Raw genomic sequence first — 22,175 nt, 5'->3', positions numbered from 1 at the left:
GCGCCTCCCCAAGTCATCCAGGAAAAAAAGACTTATCTTGACTCTGTAGATTCTCAGAGCAGTGAAGGCTCTACAGTCTGGCTGACTCACTCCAGAAGATGGAGCTGCCAGGAGCCCATCAGACAAGATGGGGCTTCACAAGGACGGCTCCTCTGAGCTCGGCTGCAGAACCAACCGGGGGGCGGGAGGGGAGAGGGGCTGCATTCCATTGTCAGATCAATCTAAGAGATGCTCGGCGGTGAGCAGTACAGAGCCTGAATGTAAATGTATTGGGGGGCAGGCAGGTATGGGGTGGTAGCCTGGGGCTCATGCATCCCATGTGCATTTAGTATTCCAATGAGCATGTTGCCCGTAACCCGAGTGTATTATCGGTAATAAAGAACCACGCAGGGATTTGGAGCTCTCATCCTGATGTCAGATGCCTCAGCATCTGAGGCCTCCGCCTCCGCCCATACCTCGTGCACCACCCGCACTCTTGGCCTGGCTGGCACTGGGCAGCTCAGCCAACAGCACAAGTACAGGGCCAACTGCTTTGGCAGGTATAACCCAGATTTGCGAAGGGCAGTGGGCAGGTGGGCAGGTGCTCTCCCAGCTGGTGCTAGGCAGGGCCGTGCTCTCCTGCAGGGTGCCCCGATAGCACGCCCACCCAGGTCAGGTTTCTCACAGACGGCCTCACAACCAAGGACACAGCTGTACAGGGTTCACTGGTCTGAACAGAGTTACAACAGGCGGCTTGGATATCTAGGGCGGAAGCAGAAGAAAACACCTCTTCCCACCTAGGCTGTCTGCTCACCCCTTCCTGCCTCCCCCTGGCTTTCTGACTACCCTTCAAGGCCCAGCCGCCTGCTGGCGGCATCTTGCCACCTCATCACTGTTGGACTCACGCAGACACGCCCTCCTTTTTCCCTGTTCTCTCATGCTTTGATGTGGTTTTTTTCTCCCCAATAAGATGAAAATGCTTAAGGAAGAGAGTATTTCTTTTTCCATGACAGCTTTCCTGAAACCTTCAGAACACAGCCCACGATTCAGAAATCAGCAGAAATATTTTCTCTGCCTTATGAAATCATGGTCATGTCTAATACCATATCCACAAGCCTGGCCCTTACTCAGAGCCTCCCTGGATATTTAACATGTAGCCAATATTTCAGGCGAAAATAGAATTTAAGTGTTTTATCTTAGAAACAACACTTGTTCAATGTAGAAAATAAGAAAATCATACAGAAATAAGAAACCCATATATAACCCACACCCAGAAGTAAGTAACTCCTGAGAAATGTTGATATATGTTCTCCTGCTATTTTATGTTTATGTTTATTACTTTTTTCAAGATTGCCATCACAACGTACATGTTGTTTTACAACCTGCTTAACATGTTATGAATATATCATAATGCCATAAGATAATTTTTTGCAATTTCAATGGCTTGTACGTATAATAGTCTATCACATGGACTTAATGTATTTTATTTAATTAATGCCCAATTCTTCCTTCTATCAACTACTTTCAATGTGTAAATTTATAAAATGGTGTCACGATAAATAATCTTTTTTTTTTTTTGGACACACCACGCAGCTTGTGGGATCTTAGTCCCCCGACCAGGGATGGAACCCGGGGCCCTCCACAGTGAAAACTGAGGCCTAACCATTGGACCACCAAGGAATTCCATGATAAATAATCTTGTACAGAAATATTTTTGCACATTCCTGAATATTTTCTTAGGCTACATTTCTAGAAAGAATAAAAAATTATGAACATTTTAAAAGCTTCTTTAACTCATTGCATAATTGTCCCTCAGGAGGGATATATCAGCTTACACTCCTACTAGATTTGCCTACAGCAACTTGTAATAAGCTTGACTTCTGATTGGAAGCTTCAAAATACAAAAAGAGGACAAGTACTGCAATGAGCAGGCCCAGTGACATCAAAAGGCAGAGTAAGAAAAACTGATAAAAGAGGTCCATTGCTGAGCGGAACAGAAAGACATGTGCTCACCAAGGTACCTTTATTCATCAAGAAAATGTTACACCACAGCACACATTCCCCACCCCCAGCATCCTCTGCTTCAAAAGGTAGGCAAATATGTAATACATTTTAGAAAGAGTTCCTTCCAAAGCCTTCACCAAAGCAAGTGGCAGCACAGTGGAGCAAGGGGCATCAGAAGTCTCAAGGCCCACCTCACCTGCAAACCCCACAGAAACACACTGAATCAGTTGCCTTCTCTGGTCCTCAGTTTCCTCCTTTGTAATTAAGAAGAATATTAGAACCCACCCAGGAGGGTTCGTGTGAACCTCAATCAAGATCAAGCATGTCAACGTACTCTGTAAACAGTCAACTGCTGACCTTATTGCTAAGGCTGGGAGCTTGAAGGAATAAGCACAGCTCTACTGAGAGTGGAAGGTGTAATTCCCTGGAGATGCAGGGGAAAATGGAGCATGTCTGCCATTGTCTCCTGTTCCCACAGCACCTGAGAACCTCTGCCCAAACTTCCCATTAGCACCTTCTTTCAACATTGAGGAGACTGCAAAAGATCCAATTTCTGTGAGTCGCAGGAGGAGAAAGGAAAGGTCTTCTCCTATTTAAATCCTGGTCCACAAGGGTTTGCTCTACACATGGCCAACTCAAGGCTTTTCTTGGTCCTACACGTCATGGGAATTTCACTGTTCTACATTTGCGGGAAGCTTAATTGGCTCCTCTGCTAGAGGATCTGCTCCTGCCATTTTCCTTTGCATTCGTGGCAGGCCTCAGAGGAGAAGCTGGAAATAATAATGTCCCAAGGTGAAATGAGGTGATGTGCTAGAAATAGCTTGGAAGAGGATAAAATGCTATGCAAAGGTGAGCTCTAATCCTCATTCAGTTGTGATGGAAGGACTAGCTATGCAGGACAGCCTGTGTAGCACAGAATCAGAAACATGAATTTTGGTACAGATAAGTATGATGCTGTGTCCTGACTTTGTCCCCTACTCATACATGACATTGAGCACTTTATTTGTTCCATCAAAACCGCATTTTCTCCTCTTCATGGCACTTGTGACCTTCTGAAATCATCCTCTTTATCATGTGTTTGTTGTTGGCCTCTTCCCAACGGAAGGTGGGCTCCTAGTGAGTGCAAGGATATAGGTGGTCTTGTTCATTAAGACAAAGACAAAGCTCTCTAAGACAAAGAAAAGTGTCTACCTTCAAGGTCTTTGTTGAGTGAATGAGTGATTCTGGCATTTCCTTAAGACACCACCTCTAGGGATTCTGCTTTGTCCCTGTCCCTCCAACCACTTCAAGGGCAATAAGTATAAGTCAGGGGTGTTGGTGGCAAGAAGCAGGGAAGGAGGGGGTACCACTAGAAGAAGAATTTACCTATATGGGTACAACAGCATCTTCCTTTAGGAAACAACCCACTTCTTTTTTCAAAAAATGTAACTGCTGAAGAGATTGTGATCTTAGCATGTTCTAAGTCTCCACGGGCAGTAATTACTCCTAAAAAGGACTATTAATTTGAATTGTAAAACACTCCTTGTCTTTGAAGTACATACATTCAATAAAGATCATTTTCCCATCCCTACCAAAAAAAAAAAAAAGTTATTGACTAACTCAAAGTCAAAAATCACCATACAGGACAAGATATTCTCTTCATCAGGATAGCACTTCTTTCTTCACCACTTCCTTTATCTCTCACCCGTGCCTCCCTCCTTGACCTTCAGGGTATAAAGGAGCCTGTCTTTTTTGATAGCAAAATCAGGTGCTGCAAGTGCTCAGATCTGGGCTCTTCTTCGCTGCTGGGGTTTCCACAGTAACCAGTAGCTCCCCACGGGGTGGGCAGGGCTCAGGGCTGGTTCAGCTCTGCGTCCACATTCCCAACATGTTGAATGAGTGAAGAAGGAGGAGAAGCTGGCTTGAATGAATGAATGTGTACTGAGAGCCATCTACCTGCCAAGGACTACAGGAGGCACTGTTACCGATTTCTCCATCATCTTCACAGCAATGCTGTGAAGTTGGAATGACCAGTCTTATTCGAGGTGAGGAAATTGAGGCAGTTTGCCGCCAAAGAACTGACCCAGTACTCAGATCGTGGTGTGGAGCTAACAGATGGTTGTTTAAAGCTCAATTTGTGGCTTTATATATAAGGAGTTCATAAGTAATTTAAGATTTGTTTTTTTAAAGGTTGGAGTGGATGAGTTTTGGCATGATTATCTTAAACTAGAGAGGGTCTCTTGGCACTGCCCTCCTGGCCCTAAGCTAATCAACATCTGGAATGGAGACTTAGAGAGTATGTCATAGGATCTGTAGTTAAAAAAAAAAACAAAACTTGAGAGAGTTACTATACTAAATGAAAGGATCAGGGTCCAGAAGATATTGAGGGTTTAAATGAGGGACTAGATCTAAAATGATGCCCTCCCCCATTTATTCAAGTTAAGCCAATTCATTTAAAGTGTTCTCAGATTCATAAATCCAACTTTATAAGGAGCAGAGGGAGAACTTTCTTCTTAGTGATTCGTGTAATTAATTGGCTATGTGATGACACTTACCCTGTTGTATTCTAATTACTGAAGAGAAGGAGGGACAGGAAATGGTCATGTCCAAATGTAAGGGTATGAATCTAGCTGTAGGGCAGTCTCAGGCCAGGGTCCAAACTACAGTACACCTCCCTTTTACTAGGTATCTGGAGGAAATTACAGAAGTTATGTGGAGGTAATTGCAGTTCTTACCAGATCATAGTTGTTCCTATCTTATAGAGATATAGTGAGGATTTGATAATAAATATAAAGAATTTAATGGTGCCTAATACATAATAAGCACTTAATGAATATGAGTCATTGTTATTATTTTCAGTTCTTCCTTATTATAAATTTCTGTGTTTTCCTTTATGTGAAATATTTTCCCATTTAGGTTTATTTTCTTTAGCTAAATTCCCAAAAGTTAGATTCCCAAATCAAAGGGTATAAACACCCTTTGATCTCTTCATACTTCACGTGTATTGCCAAAGTATATTCCTAAGGAATTATAACAGTATCTACCACAATCAGACACAAGGAGACCAGATTTTCAGTACCATCGCTAGCACTGAGTATTATTGGGTTTTATAACAATTGGACTGGTTTTTAGAGTTTATCCTTCTACAAATATTCATCCAGAGAATGAGTGGGCTGGGTTTAGCTGGGAACTGGGCAGGGCCAGGCAACTTGGCTGAATGAACCCAAAGGCAAGAAAAGACATCTAAGGTCAAGAAGGGCAGAGATAAGGAAACGAACAAAGGCATAAGTGTTCCCAGGTGCTCACAGCTGCAAGAAGTGGGGCTGCAGAATGCACTTTGACCCTCCAGCAGTGCTGCAGATAAAGCATGGATAAGACAAGAAATCTCTGAGGCTTGAGTAACTAGCTGGTGCTGGTGGAAGAAAGCAAGGGCAGGTGACAGGTGGGGAAAGCACATGGAAGCCCAGCCCATGGACCCTGACAGTCAGTGGGTGTAAGAGTGATAAACGGAAGGGTCCCCTAAAGCAAACCTTTCCATGGAGAATTTAGAAGACACCTCTTTGGAGATTTAGAATGCCAATATCCTTATAAGGAGGAGACAATCCCAAGACTGAAAAGATGTAGTGCTATATGGTGTGTAGAGAGAGAAAGCAAGAAACTGAAATTCCTAACTTGGAGGTCCCAAGAAATTCTACACCTGGTATACTGCTTTTGGAAAGGTGATGTATAGGCACCTGTGCTTAGCTAGGCCAGAAAGCACAGGTCTCCCAGAGCTCGCATCGGTTCAGAAGTCTGTGGTCCTCACACATCATTTCTAATCCAGACCGAGACTCAAGTTCTGATATGTAGGTGCATTCTTAGAGAATTAGTACAAAGTATGTAAAATTGGAATTGACCAGGAAATGGGGGACCTGGAGTCAGTCACCTACTCATGGTGTGAGGAAGCGAAGCAGCAGGACCCTGTGGGGCTCCTGGGCACGGAAGCCTTTCTGTCTCCCTTTCTTGTTTGTAGGGAATAGACCCCAAGCCTCCGTGAACTTCCCTGAGTCCCAAAGGGCAGATTCAAACAGTTGCTAATCAGGGAAGGTAGAGAATGCCGAGACAAGGGAGGAGCAGTCAAGAAACAATAGTGCAGCCTTGGAGCAGGATTCTGGTTCCACCTCAAGGGATACATATAAGGGTATCTTTTGAGCTCTTTATAGAACTAAAACCCCCAATAAATGGAAGATGTCAGCATTCTTCATTCCAGAAAAGATCATCTGAAGACAGATTAAAAGGAACCAGAGAAGCTCATCAAGAGATTACCTGAAACCAGATTAAAGGAGTGCAGGCCCTGCACACACCCTTATCTTATCAGCAACCCCACCCTTGAACCATTGCTATAAAACTCCTTACCGAATCCTTCTGGGTGGGACACACAGTTTTTGAGGGTAGGAGCCTGCTGTGTCCCCCTCTGCCTGGCAAAGCAATAAAGCTATTCTTCTCTACTTCATCCAAAACTCTGTCTCTGAGATTCAATTCAGCACTGCTGCACAGAGGCTGAGTTTTTGGCATCAGAAGTGATTTTCAAATTTTAGAAGGCACAAGAATCACATGTGTGTACTGGCATATTTTGTTGGTTAAATGCCAATTCCTAGGCCATCACTCAGAGATGGGTTTGGGTAGGTCTGAGTGAAGTCCAGAGATCTGTGCCTTAAACAAACATTCCTGATGATTCGACTATAAGTAGTCAACAGGCTGCACTTTGATAGTCATTCGTGCTGTGTGTTTGGTCTCTGTGAAACCACTGGATAGGCTGGCGACCCTAAAATGTGAGTTTGGCACTCACATACACCTGATGTGGAGCTCCTAGGAAGGACCTGGCCATTTCCAAAGACAGTGCCATGCAGCGATCTGAAGAGGTATGTTTATGACTGGCCCTAAGAATGTAGCTTGTAGACTTCCAACTACTAGAGCATAATTAACCAAGGGCCCCAGTGGTACATTTGGAACCAACAGCTACATTTGCACCAAATCACTTTTCTCATGGGCTGCTCCCTGGCAGTGACTGAGCACATTGGGGATACTAAGGCAGACCCAATCCTGGGACACACAGACTCCTCTGACAGCTGACTTTGGCCCAAGGACCTTGCTGATGGCCTTGCTGAACCTTCCTTAGACTGTAGTGTTGTCCAGGATTTTTCCACTCAATCTTCTTTCTCTCTCTCCTTCACTTGGGGTCAGGCATGCAGCGTCTGATGGCCCTCCAGCCTTATCTGACTTCCTATCTATTTATTTCACAAAGGCATTTCCCCTGCTACAATCCTTGCAATTTAATCCCATCTTGCCCTCTGCTTCTCAGAGGACCTGCACTAACAATGGCCCCAAACACCCCCCTGAAATATCCATTCTGTGGATACTACCCAGTCAGAAAACAGGCCATGTTTCCAGAAGGCCTGTGTGGCTTGACCCACATAAAGGAGGCCCAAGCCATATTGGATGGTATTGTTTTATGATATGGCCCTGAGCACTGGAGCTTGGAGGGGCACCTAGGGGTAGGAGAGCACCAGAGACAGAGCCCTGGGGGGACAGTAAAAGGGGGAGTTCCAGAGTCCTGGGACCAGCCCTCAGAATGATGGGAGGAATCATATCACCCAAGCAGAAAATCTCAGACCCTCAAGAAAAGATACCCCTTTCCCAAAACCACAAAATGGGATCTGGGAGAATAAAGCAAGAACCTTGGCTGGTCCCACACCTTCCTGCCCCAGCCTCCTGTCCCAGGAGACTGCAGCCCCAGGGGCGACGGGTGGGCCTGGGGGCTGCTCCAGCCTGGGGCTGGGCTCTGCTTTCCTGCCCTGCTCTCATTGCTTCACCCTCAGGCTGGCAGCCTGACAGGACAAGTCAACCTCAGAGGGAAAAAAAAGCAGGGTTGCCTCCAGAAACTCGCTCAGAAGAACAAGGAGGGACTCATTTGCAGGCCAAAGGGTATAATTTGAAAGGAGAGGTGGGGGAAAGGGAGATAAATAAAAACAACCAAAACAACTCCAGGCAGCGGTGGTACAGGCTGGTCCCTGCAACACAAGGGCCACTGGCTCTCCTCAATCACCAACAACAATACAGCCTAGGAAGCTCTGTTCCTCTCACAGACGTGTGACATGCAATCTGTGTGTTTTCTGTGCAAATGCCAGTTGTTCTCTCTGACAGTGATGGGCTGGATTGTGTGAAGTGCCAACTCCACTGTGGGCAATAAAGGACTTGCAGATTATATGGCAGTAAGGGAAAGATACCTCTTCCTTCTGTGGGTGTATTTTCCCTGAGGATTCTCATTCCTTCTAAGGAAATCTGTGTGTGTGTGTGTGTGTGTGTGTGTGTGTGTGTGTGTGTTTCCATGCTTGTTAATAAGTCTACCCTGTGCTAAGCACTGCTTGATGCCCATGGAAGGTTCTCAACAACCCATGGGGTAAGAACTATGGTCCTCATGTTACATAAATGAGGAAACTAAGACTCACAGCGGTTAAGAGGCTTGCCTATGCTAGTACAAGCCAGAACGTTGGAGTCCATGTTCACATCCCAGGCTTTCTGACTCTGATGCTGCACGGGTTCTCCGCTGAGTATTGCCAGGGCACTCCATCTGGGAGAGAATGCTCCTAGCCCAGTTTCCTATGGATCAGGGTGGGGGACCAGGGCAGCTGCCACTCCACCGCCCAAGGAAAGTGTTCCGCTGCGCCATGGCTGGCCACTGCCCAGCTGGTTATCTGTCAAGTGTCCAGGCTTGGCTCCCCTGGCAATCAACTGGGTCCAGATCACCCTGGATCTGCCACTCACACGTGTGCCGGGGAGGGTGAGAGAAAGAGAAGACGAGAGAGGGCAGTAAATGAGGGCAGGGAGAAGCAGGCTATTGAAATTCTAGACTTGCCAGCAGCCAACTGGGCCGGGAGGCTGGTGTCACTGGCTGTGCTCAGCGGGCACCCAGTGGGCAGAGATCCCATTGCCCAGCTCTCCTGGGGTGGGGTGGAAGGGCAGACTGTAACTCTGTAGTTGTATTGTGATAGCGAAGGAGGAAACAAGAGCAGCTGATCCAGCCTGGATCGGGAGTGCCCACGTGCGCACAGATAGGCCTTTGTGTCCTGCGCCCAGACAACAGGCGGCATTCTTCCCCCACCTCAGTGACGTCCTTCACGGACATGTTCCCAGAGCGCATTTTCAAAGGCTTAATCAGCTATGGATCAGATGACACGGCATTCCCTCCACTACCCGCTCTTTGCTCAGGCTGCACCTTCTCTTTGTTGTCTTGAGCACAGAACCAGTGGCCAACCCCAGCCCTGCCCTTGGTCTGCTTAGAGTGCTCCCTGCACAGAGGCAGACCTCATGACCTCAGGCATGGGAATCTTGGAACACAGGAGCTGGATGGGCCCGAGAGCAAGTCCAACCCCAGGTTTTAAGAGAAAGGTGATGGATGGGCTTCCCTGGCGGCACAGTGGTTGAGAGTCCGCCTGCCAATGCAGGGGACATGGGTTCGTGCCCCGGTCTGGGAGGATCCCACATGCCGTGGAGCGGCTGGGCCCGTGAGCCATGGCCGCTGAGCCTGTGCGTCCAGAGCCTGTGCTCCGCAACGGGAGAGGCCACACCAGTGAGAGGCCCGCGTACTGTAATCAATCAATCAATCAGTCATATAAAATAAAATAAAATAAAAAATAAAAAAAGAGAAAGGTGATGGAGTCAGAGATGCAGCCACACTCAGACCCAGCATCCCTGCCCCCAGAGCAGTGTCCTTTCTGGTACCAGGGCTAAGCTGCCCCAGGACCCTGGTGGTTACAGCAGCCCCGCCTCAGGGCCCAGACCACATCCCAGAGAAGCCCGAGGGGGAGGGCTTCTTCATGAAGATACACTTAACTCTAGGTTGACTCCTAGTCCTGCCTGATTACTTTCCAAAGCAAGTGGCTTTACTTGCCCAAGCCAAGTGCAGGAAACAGGAAACACCCCAGGATGTTGCTTGTCCTGCTTAACTACACTGTGAGTCTACTGAGGGAGCAGTTACCTGTAAAATGCATGCTCTCTGGATGTAAAATACATCCCTGAAATACTAATATGGCTACTGCTATGGACTGAATGTTTGTGTCTCCCCCAAATTTATATACGGAAGCCTTAACCTCCAATGTGATGGCATTTGGAGATGGGGCCTTTGGGAGGTGATTAGGTTTAGATGAGGTCATGTGGGTAGCGTCCCCATCATGGGATTAGTGCCCTTGTAAGAAGAGATGGAGGGACTTCCTTGGTGGCGCAGTGGTTAAGAATCTGCCTGCCAATGCAGGGGACACAGGTTCGAGCCCTGGTCGGGGAAGATCCCACATGCCGCGGAGCAACTAAGCCCGCAAGCCACGACTACTGAGTCCGTGTGCCACAACTACTGAAGCCTGAAACAAGAGAAGCCACCGCAGTGAGAAACCTGTGAACCACAACAAAGAGCAGCCCCCACTTACCACAACTAGAGGAAGCCTGCGTGTAGCAACAAAAACCCAACAAAGAAGACCCAACGCAGCCAAAAATAAATAAATAAATTTATTTTAAAAAGAAAAAAAAAAGGAAGAGATAGAGACCAGAGCTCTCTCTCTCTACCAGGTGAGGACAAAGTGAGAAAGTGGCCATCTGCAAGTCAGGAAAAGATCCCCCTCATCAGATACTGAAACTGCAGGAGCCTTGCTCTTGGACTTCTAGCCTCCAGAACTGTGAGAAATAAATGTCTGTGGTTTAAGCCACCCAGCCTGTGGTATTTTGTTATAGCAGCCCAAGCAGATTATGACAGCTGCCTTCCCTGCTTCTCTAGGCCTTGCTTTCAGAGTTGGAAGACCTGGGTTCTACTCCCAGGTATGGCAACTTCAAACTGTAAGGTCTTGGAAAAGAAGACACCCTCTCCATCCTTCATGTTCTCGCCATAAAATGGAGCTTGTGATCTCTGCCCTTGGTCCCTCACAGACCACTGTGCAGATGAAATAAAACACTGCAATAGTGAAATACTATTAGGAGGGTGACAATGACTACAACTACTACTGTTATCACTACTATGACTATTGCTACTGCTACTACCAACAGCAGTGGCCAAGCACTGAGCAGCTGCTTCATGTGCCAGACATCTGTCACTGATTTCCAATATTTTCAAGTATAAAGACTCTTTATACTGGAAAATATATAAAAGCATAAAACTAATTTTAAATTATATATATATATATTTTTTTTAATAATTATTTTTTATTTATTTATTTATTTTTTTTTGCGGTACGCGGGCCTCTCACTGTTGTAGCCTCTCTCCTGTTGCGGAGCACAGGCTCTGGACGCGCAGGCCCAGCAGCCACGGCTCACGGGCCCAGCCACTCCACGGCACGTGGGATCCTCCCGGATCGGGGCACGAACCCGCGTCCCCTGCATCAGCAGGCGGACTCCCAACCACTGTGCCACCAGGGAAGCCCTAAATTATATTTTTTAATTTTATTGGTTACAATAGTGTTTAAATACATTTTAAAATGTTCACAGTGTACAATTTATTTTCTATCAAAAAACGCTTGGCATCCTTCTGGATTTACAGGCCTTCTGCAAGAACTCTAGGTTCTCTCATGCAATTGAAGCCTCAGAATAACCCTGTGATGTGGGTAGTTTCCCCATTTTACAATGAAAATAATGAGGATCAGCAAGATCACACACTTAGGAAATGGTAGAGCCAAGATACAATAGCGGACTGACTCCAAATTTTGTCCCCTTTCCACTGCACCACACCAAACGTCTTCTAAACCTATAAAAAGTTAAGCACGTCTTCAGCTTAGATGATTGATTTGAGGCTCTTCTTCTTTTCTAATGTATGCATTAGTGTTATAAATTTCCCTGTCAACATTGCTTTAGCTGTATCCCACAAAACACTTTCTTGCATTTCATTTTTTTATTTTTGTTTGTTTTTCTTAAGTGCTTTTACTGAAGTATAGTTGATTTACAACACCATATTTGTTTCAGGTATACAACATAGCAACTCAACATTTTTATAGATTATGCTCCATTTAAAGTCACTACAAAATAATGGTTATATTTCTTTTTGCTGTACAATACATCCCTGTAGCCTATTCACTTTATACATAGTAGTTTGTACCTCTCAATCCCCTACCCCATCTCACCTCTCCCCACTGGTAACTACCAGTCTGTTCTCTGTATCTGTAAGTCTGTTTCTGCTTTGCTATGTTGCATTTTAATTTACATTTAGTTTCAAGTATTTTTAAAAATTTCCCTTGAGAGTTCCTCTTTGACTTATGAATTATTTAGAAGTGTGTCATTTAATTTACAACTTTTGGGCATGTTCCTTTTTATCTTTCTGTCATTGATTACCAGTTTGAGTTCCCTGTGATCAGGGAATACACTCTGCATTATTTCAATGCTTTTTAGTCTGTTGATATTTATTTTATGGACCAGGATAAGACCTATTTTTGTCCCATGGACAATTGAAAAGAATACGTATTTTGCTGTTACTGGGTGGAGTTTTCTACAAACACTGATTAGGTCCTGTTTTTTGATGGCGTTGCTGAGTTCTATATCCTTCCTAATTTTATGTCTAGTTGTTCTATCAATTGTTGAGAGAAGGGTGCTGAAATCTCCAACTATATTTGTGAATTTGTCCATTTCTCCTTTTAGTTCTATCAGTTCTTGTTTTGCATAATTTGCATCTACATTGTTCGGTGCATATACATTTAGGATTTCCATGTTTTCTTCCTTGGTAGATTGGCCCTGTTATTGTAATGTCCCTCTCTGATTCTGGTCATTTTATTTGCTCTGAAGTCTACTTTATCCTATATTGATACAGTCATTCCTGCTTTTTTTTAAAATTAATGTTTGCATGATAAATATTTTCATATTATTTTGCTTTCAGCCTGTCTGTATTGTTATATTTGAAGTGAGTGTCTTGTCGACAGCATGTATTTGATTTTTTTTACTCCACTCTGCCAATCTATCTTTTAATTGATGTATTCAATACATTTACATTTAATGTAATTAGTATGTTAGGACTTAAGTCTTCCATCTTATTTTTTGTTGTCTGTTTCTTCTCTCTGATTTTCATTTCTCTGTTTTCTTTTTCCTGCCTTCCTGTGGGTTACTTAGCCATTTTTTAGATTTCCACTTTTATTTACCTATCTTGTCCTATCTCCTTATGTAGCTTTTTTAGTGGTTCGCTCTTGGTATTATACTATACATAAGTAACACCACAGTCTACTGGTGCCATAATTTTACCAATTCAAGTAAGTGTAGAAACCTTACCCCCTTTTACATCTTTTTACCCTCACTTCTTTTCTTAGATATTTTCTCTACATACTTAGAACCACATCAGAAATGTTATAATTTGTGTTTCAATCATCAAACCTAATCTAGAAGACTCAAGAGGAGTCTTTGCCCATATTTTTCTTATCATGTTCTTTTGCTCTTCCTGATGTTTCAAGATTTCTCCATTTATTGTTTCCTTCTGTTAAAAAAACCTCTTTTAGTCATTCTTTCAGAGTAGGTCTGCTGGTGACAAGTTACCTTAGTTTTACTTCATATAAGAATGTCTTGGGCCTCCCTGGTGGCGCAGTGGTTGAGAGTCCGCCTGCCGATGCAGGGGATACAGGTTCGTGCCCCGGTCTGGGAGGATCCCATATGCCGCGGAGCGGCTGGGCCCGTGAGCCATGGCCGCTGGGCCTGCGCATCCGGAGCCTGTGCTCCGCAACGGGAGAGGCCACAACAGTGAGAGGCCCACATACCGCAAAAAGAAAAAAAAAAAAAAAAAGAATGTCTTCATTTTCCCTTGATTCCTGAAGGATATTTTCCTTGGATACAGGATTCTGGAAAGATGTCTACAGGACATCTTTCAGCACGTGAGAAACGTGTCACTTCCTTCTGACCTCCATGGCTTCTAATGAGAAATCCACTGTCATTTGAATTGTTTTTCCACTAGAGATAAAGCATTGTTCCTATCTGTGCTTTTAAGACTTTTTCTTCATTTTTAGTTTTCTGAAGTTTTACTAAGATATATCTTGGCATGACTTTTTTTGGTTTTAACCTGTTTGGGATTCACTTACCTTTTTGAATCTGTAGGGTTTTGTATTTTGCCAAATTTGGGGAATTTTCAGTCATTAGTCCTTTGAGTATTTTTTCAGGCTTACCCTTTTTCTCCTCTCCCATTGGGACTTCAGTGACACAAATCTTTGATCCTTTATTATGGTCCCACTAGTACCAAGGTTCTGTTTATATATTTTTTTCTCAGTGTATTTTACCTTTTTTTATTTAGAGTGACACTAATTTGGGTGGCTTCTGTTGTTCTATCTTCAAGCTCACTGATCCTTTCCTCTTTCCCTTCCATTTTCTTGTTGAGTCCATTCAATGAGCTTTTTATTTTAGTTATTGTATTTTTCAGTTCTAAAATTTCTATTTGGTTCTTCTTTATACCTTCTATTCTTTTGCTGAGACTTTCTATTTCTTTACTGAGACTCTTTGTATTTTCATGTGTTTCAAGCATGTTCATAATTGCTTTTTTTATGATGGCTGTTTTAAAATCTTTGTTATATAAAATTAAAAATTTCTGTCACCTTAGTGTTGGCATCTATTGTCTTGTTTCATTCAGTGTGAGATCCTCATGGTTCTTGGTATAGTGAGTGATTTTTCTATTGAAACATGGGCATTTGGGGTATAGAGTTGGGAAATTCTGAATCTTATTGAAGCTTTCTGTTTTAACTGGCTTTCTGTGACACTGCTGCATCATGGAAAGAGAGGGTGAGTGGGCCACTTCATTACAGTCACCTATAGGTGGGTATAGAAGATGGTCCCCTGCTTGGCCTCTGCTGACACTTGAGGGCAGGGGTTCCTCATCAGTGCTGGGCAGAGATGGGAGCTCCAGCTCCTCACTATGTCTCCACTGATACCTTCCTGGCTGGGAGAGACTAGATTGTTTCATTACTGCTCCCCACATGGCCACCACAGGTCCCTTGGGGGTGGGTGGCCTCTTTACCATTGAATAGTGATGAAAGTCCAGACGCCCCACTGGTTCTGACACTACCGCACTGGGAAGCAGGAGGGGCACCTTGTTACAGCTTGTTGGATGTGAGAGTTTAGGCTCCACATATGACATCTGCTGTTGTGGGAACTACAGTTTTTGCCAGGATGTCGAAAGTAGAGCAATTAATTCCTAAAAGTCTTCTCTCTCGCAAGGTTGCCCTTTCCCTTGTCATTTGGCTAAGAGAGCAGACTTTTCTTAGAGCTTGTTTGGTCTGCACCCACTGGCATATCCAGGGTGCCAGCTTTCCTAGCACTCATTCTTAGATATACCAGGGGGAAAAATCCCTTCTCTCAACTCTCAGAGAATCTTTTTATGTTTCTTTTATATATAATTTCCAGGCTACTTCTTAGAGGAATAGGGGAAAGTACTCCATCTTCCCAGAGCAGAAGTTGCTATGTAGCCTTTGAGACCGGCTTCTTCTACTCAACATAAGCCCTTTGGGATTCATCTATGCTGTTCCGTGTATCAATATTTTGTTCTCTCTCTCTTTTTTTCTTTTTTAAATTGCTGAGTATTCTATTACACGTATCAGTTTGTCTATACATTCATCTTTTGAAGGAAATTTTGTTTTTTTCTAGTTTGGGGGCTTATGAAAAGAGCTGCTATAAATATTCATGCACAGATTTTTGCATGAACACAAGTTTTTATTTTTCTATGGCAAACACCCAGGAGTAGAATTGCTGGATTGTATGTTAAACTTTATAAGAAACTGCTGGGCTTCCCTGGTGGCGCAGTGGTTGAGAATCCGCCTGCCAATGCAGGGGACACGGGTTTGAGCCCTGGTCCGGGAAGATCCCACATGCCATGGAGCAACTAAGCCCGTGCACCACAACTACTGAGCCTGTGCTCTAGAGCCCGTGAGTCACAACTACTGAGCCTGCGTGCTGCAACTACTGAAGCCCACGCACCTAGAGCCCGTGCTCTGCAACAAGAGAAGCCACTGCAATGAGAAACCCGCGCACTGCAACGAAGAGTAGCCCCCACTCATCGCAACTAGAGAAAGCCCAAGCACAGCAATGAATACCCAACACAGCCAAAAATAAATAAATTTTAAAAAAACAACAAAAAAACACCTGCTAACCTGTTTTCCAGAATGGCTGTACCATTTGCATTCTCACCAGTAGTATATGACAGTTCCTGTTACTCCACATCCTCACCCACACTCGGTGTTTTTATTATTTTTATTTTAGCCATGCTAATAGGTGGGTAATGGTATCTCATTGTGGTTTAATTTGCATTTCCTTAATAGCTAGTAACACTTGACACTTTTTTCATGAGCTTAATTGCCATCAACACATCCTCTTCGGTGAATTGTCTGTTCAAGTCTTTTGCCCATTTTTCCCACTGGTCTGTTTGGTTTTTTCCTGTTGAATTTTGAGTATTTTTTATATATCCTGAATACCATAACAACTTTTGAATATTATAAAACTAAAGCAAAGAGAGAGAAAGAAGAGAGGAATAAAGCAATCTAATACAGCTGTTACACCATAGCTTTCTGCCTGCTAAGTACTCCTCCTGAGCTCAAACATGTAACCTTGGCCACATTAGGACTATTTTATTCCACCAACAGAAGTCACAGCCCACTTAAAGTTCACATTCAAAAATGTGGAGTCTCTTCCCATGCCCCATTCTCTTCATGACTCAAAAAATCCAATAAAGTAGGACACTGGGCTTGGACATTTGATGAGTACTTGGTTTCAGTTGTGATCTCCTAGATAGTAGGGACTATGTCTACTTCATTTTGCTTTCTTCCTAGAACCTAGCACTTTTCTTCATTCATTCAAATAATATTTATTTAGTTCCCATTATGTGTCAGGCACTGTGCTCTGTCCTGAGAATACAATAAAACAGAAATTGTTCATGGACTCATGTTGCTTTCAGAATAAAGTCTAGAATATAGTAGGTTCCTGTGCCATGCTTATTTTTACATTTCCTTTCTTTTTTAAAAATTTATTTATTTATTTATTTATTTATTTGGTTGCACCAAGGTTTTGTTGAGGTAGGTGGGCTTCTTAGTTGCAGCTCAAGGGATCCTTATTTGCAGCTAGCCAGCTCCTTAGTTGCAGCATTCGAACACTTAGTTGTGGCATGCACATGGGATCTAGTTCCCTGACCAGGGATTGAACCCAAGCTCCCTTCATTGAGAGCGTGGAATCCTATCCACTGAGCCACCAGGGAAGTCCCTACCTTTCCTTTCTTGTTAAAAACTTCTCCCTGGAGTTAACTGCCTTTAAAATTTTTTTGGTCTATCTATTTCCATATTGTCTCTTTTAATTAAATTCTCTAACAATTATACCAAATTCCTTTCAAACTTTTCATATGCTCAAATGCATCCATTCCATTTTTTTCCTGGATATTTCCTAAACCTAAGGAAAGTCCTCTATATTCTTTTCCAACTGGACTAGTTGCTCTCCAGGACTGTGACATGGTTGTTATTCTATGACTTCCTTTCAATGCTCCCCTATGTTATAGCCCAGGTTCCTAGATACCAAGTATTTTTCTTTTTAATTTACTCCTCATTTTTCTGGAGTGCATTCTCTGGTACCTTTTTAAAAAAGAATATGTGTCAAGTTTTTTTCAAATCCATTGATGTCCCAAAATGCATTATTCTATTCTCATATTTGATTAATAGTTTAGCTGGATATAGAAACCTAGATTGAAAATAATTTTCCCTCCAAGTTTTTAATGCATTTCTTCATTGTATTCTCGCTTCTAGTGTTGTTGTTGAGATGTCTGATAACTTTCTGATTCTTGATTGCATGGACCTCTTTTTCTCTCCAGAATAATACATGAGCTTCTCTTTATCTGCTGTGTTCTGAAATTCAACAATAAAGTGCATTGGTCTGGGATTTTATTCATTCATTGTAGCAGACATTCTAAGGCCTCTTTCATGCTGAAGACATGTGCTTCAGTTTGCAAAAATGTTCTTGTACTATTTTTTTTTTATCATCTCCTCTCATCTGATTTAATTCTTCTCTCTTTCAGAAACTCCTATTAGTCTGATGTTGGAGCCTTTTATATAATATATACCTGGATTTTTGCAGAGAAGGGAGGCAACATGCCAACAAACCAGATCCTGGCTGGATTTACCTCTTTCTCCCTCCACTCTCCATTGCTTTCCTGAGTCACTTCTCAGCAACAGCCATTTTATTTATTTATTTATTTATTTATTCATTCATTCATTCATTCATTCATTCATTTATGGCTGCGTTGGGTCTTCGTTTCTGTGCGAGGGCTTTCTCTAGTTGTGGCAAGCGGGGGCCACTCTTCATCGTAGTGCACAGGCCTCTCACTATCGCGGCCTCTCTAGCAACAGCTGTTTTAAAGTGGAAGTTATTGCAGCCCCACCCCCATGGCTTGATGTCAGATTTGTCCAGTTCAGATGATGTAGACATTTGTCCTAACATCCTTTTGTCTTCTGATCATTTGGTTAGGATTTTCTTTAGGATAAATTCCCTTGAAGCATCCTAACAATTCAGAGTGCTCTGAGAGAAATCATCTTTCCAGGGGCCAGCTGGGAGTGGAGGATGGAGGTGGAGAGTGTGTCCTCAGTGATAGTGACCAGCAGGAGACCTCACCCAGAAGTGGGCAGAGGCATGAAAGGGCACCCTGAGAGGGTGCGTGTGAGGCCATTGTGCCCTCCTGCTTCTCTGCAAGGTGGCCCCCAGCCTGTAAGTTTGGATAAAGAGACCTGGCCCTTTTGAAAACAGGAGGTCAGCACTGACTATTAAAAACTGCCCTGTGTTGCACTTCCCTGATGGCACAGTGGTTAAGAATCTGCCTGCCAATGCAAGGGACACAGGTTCAAGCCCTGGCTCAGGAAGATCCCACATGCCATGGAGCAACTAAGCCCGTGCGCCACAACGACTGAGCCTGAGCTCTAGAGCCTGCAAGCCACAACTACTGAGCCCATGTGCCACAACTACTGAAGCCTCCATGCCTAGAGCCCGTGCTCTGCAACAAGAGAAGCCACAACAGTGAGAAGCCTGCGCACCACAACGAAGAGTAGCCCCCGCTCACTGCAACTAGAGAAAGCCCGTGCGCAGCAACGAAGACCCAGCACAGCCAAAAATAAATAAATTAATTAATTAATTACAAAAAAAAAACCTGCCCTATGTGTCCGCCATCCTGCCTGACCTCAATCCCCGAGTTTTGGATCATCCAGTCTCTTGCCTCCTCCTTAGCACCTGTTCCAACAACCCCTGTAATAAGTTCCTTCAGGAAACTTTGTGTCCTAGATGTCCAAGTACTTCTTTCCGGGGAAGGGCTCTGAGGGCCGTAGGAGAGAGCAAACTGGGGGAAGGGCAGGCTGAAGTTCCCCTGAGTGCAATGTGTGCCTTGAGTTGTTCTTTGATTCCCCTCCTTCCCAACTCAAAGCAGAGCTCTCTTACTTTCTTGATTGCAGATGGCTAAAGAAATCTGTGCTAATTGTGGACTCCTTTTCTAGATTGGCCCCAGTCTAGCTCAACACATGAGAGGGTTACCCAGAATCTGGAGTCAAGACTGTGTCCCTAACCACCTGGAGTATATTTTGGCAAAAGTTCTAGAAAGGATAGGCAGTGCTCTCCTGACCCACTGTGTCCTGTCCTTGGCTGGTGGAAGACTCTCCAGCAAAGAGACACCCCAAACTCAGCCCAGTCCTAAAGCTGACCTCCAGCCTGCTCCCAACAATAAAATGTTCAGACGCGGCTTACAGAACCCTGGGTCATGCTCAGGATGGGCTGAGCTTCCTGTAGTGACTGAGCTGAGTGTGGTCACAGGCCAGGGCTACAGATCAAGGCCTATGTCTACTCAGCTGGGCTTTGTCATTAGTTTGCTATTCAACCTTGGGCCAAAAACCAAACCACTCACAGCTTCAGTTTCCTCATATGAAAATGAGGGAACTTTCTCCCTACATTCTGGTTTGCAGTGAGACACATAATCCTGTTTGAATCTTAGCATTATTACTTATTAGCTGTGCACCTGAGGATGGATTATTCATTTCCTCATCTGTACAAATGTAGAAAATAAATACAATAAATATAGAGTTGCTATAAGGAGTAGAATAGTATTGTAGGCTCTTAACACAAGGTTGAAATAACCACTATTACCCACCTCTGGGTGGCTCTAGCCCTCTTCCGTCTCCCCACCCCACATCACTAACCCATATATGCTCCTCTTGGATCTAACTTGACATATGACTGTTTCCTGGCATATATTTAGTGAATTGAAAGGAATAAAAAGGCCAATATTTTTTCTCAAACTCTAACAGTGAATTCTCAATATTTTGTATCCTTTTGATTCTATCTCTTACATATGATTCAGCGCTTGGAACAGTGTCAGATATATATTTGGCATTTAAAAAACATTTGCTGAATGAATAAATGGTTTAACAAATATATGTAGAGAAATTGGGGTGAAGTTATTATAGATAAGTTAATTAAACAAAAACATGATGTTACTTTTTCTGCCCCCAAAGTTTGCTCATGCCTATGGAATAGGCACAAGCCAGAAACCTGGGTATCTTCCTCGGGTCCTCCCACTCCACCGCCTTCCATGGCCAACTGATCAACATATTTGGTTCCTTCTGCCTCCTAATTATCTCTCAAGATTGTCCTCCCCACTCCAAACCCTGTGCCACATCCCAGATCAGGCTGGGGCATCTCGTGTCTACTGCCACAGCCTCCTCATTAAACAACCTACATCATCCTTCGAAACTCAAGTCAAATCCTCCCACTCCCTTGCTTATAATCCTTCAGTGGCTCTCCACTCTCTCTATAAAATGGTTTCCAAACTCAGCTAATTATGAGAATCCTTTGGGAAGAACTTTACAAAACTCAGATCTCTGATGGTGGGTGCTAGGATCTGTGTGCCTTAAAAGTTGCCCAGGTGACCTTGATGATCAGTCAGCTTTGGGAACCACAGGTTTCCAGGCTAAAATCCCAATGCCTTTTCATGGTATGGAGGGCTGTCCATGATGTATCTCCCCCTGCCTTCCTCTCTGGTAACCTTTCGTGCCCCCTCCCCCTCTTGAATGTTATGCTCCAGCACTGCTGAAAGCTGACAATTCTCACACACGCTGTTATTGCATCTCTGTTTTGAGCATACTACCCCTTCTTCCCACAATGCACTTCTCTACCCTGCCCCCTGATGAATTCCTATTTGTCCTTTTAGCTCTGTCTCAGTCATCAAGGAGCTTATGTAGAACGGCTCGATTTACATATAGTTGAAAACAAATCTATGCTTTAGGGTCAGGAGAGAGGCTACTCCTTAGGGGCCAGGGAGGAAGGCGGCTAGCAATGGGGAGCAGACAAGAGTGGGCCTTCTGGGATGCTGGTCTTGTTTCTTGATCTGGGTGCTAGTTCCACAGGTTCATCCCAATTGTGAAAACTCATCAAATTGTATAGTAACGACGTGCGCAGTTTTTTGTATGCTGAAACTCACATGGGAGCTCAGCTCCAGGAAGCCTTTGTGGATACCCACCCCTCAGAGTTAATTCTGCGCCTTTCCTGTTGCCACTCTGCCTGGTTCACTCTGCTTTTCTTGGTGCTTAACCCTCTGAATTATCATTCCTTTATTGACATATCTGTCTCCCCACCTAGACTGTGAGCTACGTGTGGATGAGATTAGAGAATCCCCAGCACATTCCCAGTGCAGTTACATGGAGAAACATCTATGGACAGAATGAATGAAGAGAAAGTGAGCATCAGTGCAGTGGCGGTTACTCCTTCTACCTTTTTCCTGCTGAGAATACAAAGTGCTCTGCTATTAATCTGCTCTGAAGTAACCAAGGCAAGAAATTTAAATGACTCTCACCTCTCGTTGCTGAGAAAGACTGCCTGTGCCCTGCAGCCGGGGCTCCAGACTCTGCAGCTCCTGCATGCACTCTGCACTCCTAGTGCCCGCCGGCCGGTAGCAGCTCTTCGGATCTCATCCCATGTAAACACCACTGCCCAGAACGGTTCCCAGGGGATCACCGAGCTGGCATTTGCTCACTGTCTTCCATTACTGCTTATCTGGAGAAAATGCTCCAGGCAAGTCATAAACAGCAACAACAACATTTTAATTTTTTAAAAAAAAATTTTAATTAATTAATTTATTTATTTATATTTGGCTGTGTTGGGTCTTCGTTGTTGCACGCGGGTTTTCGCTAGTTGCGGCGAGTGGGCGCTACTCTTCATTGCAGTGCGCAGGC

Source organism: Mesoplodon bidens (genome assembly GCF_964165515.1).
Source record: "Mesoplodon bidens genome assembly, chromosome: 2".
NCBI lineage: Eukaryota > Metazoa > Chordata > Mammalia > Artiodactyla > Ziphiidae > Mesoplodon > Mesoplodon bidens.
This window is presented reverse-complemented; position numbering follows the sequence as displayed.